The sequence below is a fragment of the Monopterus albus genome, unplaced genomic scaffold (genome assembly GCF_001952655.1).
Source record: "Monopterus albus unplaced genomic scaffold, M_albus_1.0 scaffold4.1, whole genome shotgun sequence".
In the NCBI taxonomy this organism is placed as follows: Eukaryota; Metazoa; Chordata; class Actinopteri; order Synbranchiformes; family Synbranchidae; genus Monopterus; species Monopterus albus.
Window position 1 is genome coordinate 7956068 of NW_018127884.1, and position 5478 is coordinate 7961545.

Here is a 5478-nt window from a genome sequence, read left to right on the forward strand (position 1 = left end):
GGGCGGGCCCGCCAGACAAGCCGGAGGGGGCGGGGGTAGAAGCACCTGCTCCCCCCCCGTCACGCCTCCGGTCCACAGGGCTGACCCCGCATTGTCCCCGCAAATGGGATAAAGAATATCCCGTCCATCCCTGACCAGGATGGAAAGAGTCAGTTCCTGTTCATTAAAAATTAGTACGAGAAAATCCAGGACAAACCTACACCAACAGGTTCAGTTTGGCACAATGAGAGAAAGGCGTAGCAAATTCTTCATCATATTCATCCAATTGCCGACAATTTAGCTTAATTATTGATTTGTTTTATTAATTTCAATGTTTATGTTATATATACTATATCTTTTTATATGATATATATTATGATAAAATTTTTAACATGCATTGACTTTTTCATCCAATGCCATTTGACCTGAACAGTGACTCGAAATTCAGTAAAGAGGATATTAATGAATTAATTGATTAATTAATAAATAAACAGCAGATTTGTGGTGCGAAATTCAAATCTATGAAAGTTTTACTTTGAATCTTCCTGTGGTCACTTCATAAAGAAACACTAGTGTGTTTTCACTAACCTTATCGCATGTTGTATTTCTCTAAAAATGCATCCAAACCAACCACACATCTATTATTCCTGCAGCAGATTAATTGTGATATAGTATCAAAACAAGCATCTGATAAGATAGAAGACCACAGAGGTCACATGACATAATGCGTAGCTCATATTAAAAATCATTAAAATGATCAAATGAACCCTTGGCTTCTGCTAGTAACAAACATTGCATGACCATCCAGTGTACTGTAGGTTAATAAAAAAAAAAGGAGAGAGCAATTCCATCAAGTGTCCACAAGGGGACAGCCACTCACCAAAAGCACAGGGAACCCTCAGTTGACAACCTCTTCCCCTGTGTGACTTATTGATGGTTTTACTGTGGATTAGATACCAGCAACTGTACAGGCTGTAAAATCAAAGCCGCACTTGTAAGCAGTGAAGACAGGGTGTTCTCACAAAGCCAAGGATGAAAATAAGGATTAAGCAGGTGACGGCTGGGGAGGAAGTGGGATGAGGCCTCTTTGCACATTGTGCTGTAAATTGCTGTGATGCATCGGATCAAATGCAAGTCTAATTATGTATTGTGTGTCTCCTGCCACAGCCCACTTGTGCTAACAGAAGGCATTGCAGAGCAGAGAAAAGACACATACACAGCATTCTCCTTTAGCCAGTGTCATCTTTTTTACTATGTGAGTGAGTATAGTGTATATGTGTAGGTGTGTGGATGCATTTATGCCTGCACATCTTCTCTTTCATCCAAGTGATAGTGTATCCCTCACCTCTACTTGACCTGCAAGAGAGAACGAGAGGGGGCAGGTCAACAGGGTATCATGATGAGCTAGGCAGTGCCGAGACCTCTGCCTTTGATCTGCCTGCTGCCAGTACACATGCTACCCCCAGGACAACTCTCTAGACACTAAGGGAGCCCCCTTCTGTTCAATTAGTCAAATAATCAGTCATTAGAGTATTAAATTGTCTTAGCTGACTCAGAAATTTTTAGTCAATTAGTCATTTTTTATGGTCTTTTTATCACTAACGAGCTATTAGTCTCTAATCATTTCTGGCGATTAGTCATCGCTATTAGGAATAAGTCATTACTAAAAAATTATAATCACATCTCTGGCATCCCAATAATATTCACTAATATGTTGTGGTCTTTAATAAGCACCGAAGCATTCATCTGCAGAGAGACAGGGATACTGCAAAAATGTTATTTTTTTAATTAAACAAAGGAATGAATTTATCAAACTAAAAAAATCCTGTGACCATTAGTCGACTAATATTTTTTAGTAGAGACACACAAACAAGCTCACTAATATGTGTACAACATGCTCAAAAACTGCACAAACGCATCCAGTATGTTCACGAATGCTCCTCCCACTGTGCCGCTTAACAACAAGGATTCAGCTTTTAGCACACAACAAAATTAACATATGACCTAAGATGTCTGCAAACAGTTTTAAAATGCTTTCCCCATATAAAAAAAAATCTTCAAAGTTGTTGACATTTATGTTTTCATCAACAGTTTCGTGTCTGCACACATACGTTTAAAAATGTACATTTACAATGTGAATCTCCCACAGTGAGCCTTTGCCTAATTATTATTCCTCCTACTGCATTACTGTACAGGGATGGGAGTCTGCAGGGTATTCCTCTTCTCCTCCTTCTGTCGTCGTTCAACAGCCATTTTTTCACCTCCACCACCTTCTTCATACGATATAAAGTGCTTCCCCATTCCCGCCATCCCTCATTGATTTGACTACTTGCCGTTTAACATCCTCACTCATAACACTGCCTTTTCCTCTACCTCTTCCATATTTCTACAGCCTTTACGTCCCTATGCACCACCTCACCCTCTCTTCTCTTTGTAGGCCCCTAGTCTCTCTCTCTGTCTACTCTCCATACCCCTCTCTCTCAACAGCAGACCTGGCCTTAGGCATCGTTAGCTTAATTTAATAAAAGGGCTTAAGCTTTTGAGAGGCTTTTGAAGGATCTGACTGCTGTTACATTCATTACAATCTATCAGCCACTAGAGACACAGCCTTGTTGCATGGCTGAGAAGGGGAGTGAGCATGTGTGTGTGGATGCTGGGTAGGTTGTAATAAAAGTGGTTCTAATCAGTAGAGCTGTGATGGAATCACACACCTTATGAACTCACAACTCACTCCCGCTCTACTTAGTAAAATGCTGTGTGGTGCAGGGTTGATTATATAGTGTTTGAGGGTCATTGTTGAACGTATGTGTGTCAGCATATACATCTCCCATCTAGGCATCTAAATAGAAAGGCTTCTTCACTCCCTCGCTCCTCTCAAAGACAAATGGCACAAACTCCCCCCACCTTCTGCCTCACCTCTATTATGTGGGACAAGTGGCAGCTCTTTTAGCCTTCACCATAGGGAGACACACTCAGAGCGGATCGGTTAGAAAAGATCCCAGCACCCCCGGTGGGCATCCTGCCTGGGCCCCCTTTTACTCTGAACCTGCTATCCAGACTATCTTATGCTTTGACTCCTCCCATGTCAACAAAGCAACAAGTAATCACAAAAGAGCAGAAGAACCCCACTAGACTTTACATGTATCTCTGTGTATACAGTACAAGCATTTATGCATAAGTTCATGAGAGAATGAGGACTGAAGGGCATTGCTGTTCCTCTGGGGTGTGTGTTCCACATTCTTTCCAGATAAATATTAAATTAAGGTAATAAAGGTAATTAACATGCAGATCAAATGCCACACAGAAGACAGAACAGGGTCTAAACCAAGTGATAAGCAAGAAAGAGGCAAAGAAATGCATGAAAAATGTAAGAAAAGGGAGAAGTAAGAAGGAAGAGCAACACACTGCATTGTTATTAACTCACTGACTGACCTGCCGTCGTCACTGTGTCACCATACAGCTGCGCACCTCACTCTAATACTTGGTCTATACTTGAGTTGTATTTATATACACTAATGAATAGTAAAACAGCAGCTAATTAGGGTTTAACAAATTAACCCTTTTTATTAACCCAACTAGTTGTTTCAACTATGAATATGAAATAGTACAATACTATGCTGACATTTAAGATTTGCCCATTCTATAACACTAACTGAAAGCCATCATTATAAAAGCTGAGTTGTACATTACATTACATACATCCGAAAGCCATTCACACAGGATTGTAACACTGTTCAAATGAAATGAACAAGAATTTTAAAAAATGTTACCGTGCAAAAACTGAATATGGGTGATTGTTGCATAGTAATCGTCATCATATTTACTTTACATGGCTGTAACTATTCTGCTTCTCCGCCCCTCCCCTTATTTACATACATACATTACACATGCAGCACCATATGGTGTAGCTCCAAAAGCTTTCTGTAAGAACAACGCAAAGGCTACAGAACAAAAAAAAAAAAAAAAGGGAAATAAAAGGAAACATTTGAAAGGGGCATGGGTTAAAGCAGGGAGTAGGAAGGAGGTTTGTGGACTGAGCATGCTTGTTTGTGTTCCCTCCTTGCTATCATCTTGCTATCTGGGTGTCTGTGTATGTGTGTGTGAGCAACAGGGGAGTGTGGTGCGGCCTATTAACAGACGTAGTGGTAATAGGCAGGGGGAGCCAGGATGTGTCTGAGCCACTGACCTGCCCATTAGCTCTCTCCACTCTACCAAGCCCTCACATCGATCACCCAGCCACACATCATGGATCTGGAAAACCAGGCACGAGCGCACTACTTAGACATACCCTCCATCTCTCACGCCTCTCAGCGTTACCGTTTATGTGTGTGAGAGAGGGAGAGGATGTGTGTTTGTGTGAGTGAGGGAGAGTGGGAGGGGGGATGGCAAATGTGCATTTCTACTGTATATGTGCAACAGCTCGTGTGTTCTTGTGTGTTTTATCTTTAGGAATATTAAACAGGATGTCTCAGTGTGGACACACTTCCATGCACACCCTTTATTAAATGTATAAAAGATCCAAGGAATCTAAAAGCCCACGTTATATCATTCCTCCCATTATTCAAATGTATTCCACCTTCCCACCTTTCTGCTGTGACATAATTAGCAATGTACACTCCTCTATTAGCTACGCTGGTCACAGCTAATTGTTAGCTGTCACTGTAAATGTTCAGAACACACAGACACTCTTAACCCGCTGTGCTGTTTGACCAAGTGCATATCCACTTACATAGACAAGCACAAATATGTACTCACACACTATTGTACAGTACAGTACATGTTGACCTGGAAGAGTCTCTTCTAATTGTTAGTTAAGAGTGGAGTCTTTATGGATGGTATCTCAGCTGCTAATTAGATCAGAGTGTTCCCACCTCCCCTCACACTCACTGTGGAGATGAAGCTCAACTGCCTTTTCCCCTCAGTACAGCAGTCGACAGAAGCGCCAGAATAAAGCACAACAGGAGATGAAAGACATTACAACAAAAAACATGGAATAAAGGAAGAGTAAAGGATTCATCGCAAAGGAGGGTGAAAGGAAACAGGAGGAGGATACAAACAGAAGGTGGGGAAAAGAAAGAGAGTGAACCAGTACAGATGGAGACATGTGCATCCATGTCAGTCAGCAGCAGATGGGACTGTATGGTTCTGTAAGGAAGAGAGATAAAAATCAATCTGTAAGATGGAGGAAGTATGCTTTAAATAATTAGCTTGGGTTCCTGCTTTTACATATACAAATTTGTGCAAACACATTCCAGTAGAGAGCATGGCAATCACTGGTGCTATAGTACCATAGGCTGCAATACAAGTTTGATAGCAAACAAAACAAGTAAGCTAAGTAATACCTTACTGTAAACAAGGGCTTTGACGTGTGTCTAAGTTTGAAAGTAAGCCCTGACATCCCTGGCGTTGAATGGGTTAATTCTGTAGCAACAAACTAAGAGGAAAGAAGAGTTGGAGTGTTATATAAAACTACAAGGACAACTTTCTTGTGTCTTGTAT

The 5478-nt window shown here is 41.1% G+C and overlaps 1 protein-coding gene across 3 annotated transcripts in view; it reads right to left on the minus strand.

The window, feature by feature from the left end:
* Window positions 1-5478, minus strand: part of gse1b (Gse1 coiled-coil protein b) — a 160893-nt gene that overhangs the window by 39970 nt on the left and 115445 nt on the right. The gene's annotated exons all lie outside the window — the stretch shown is intronic.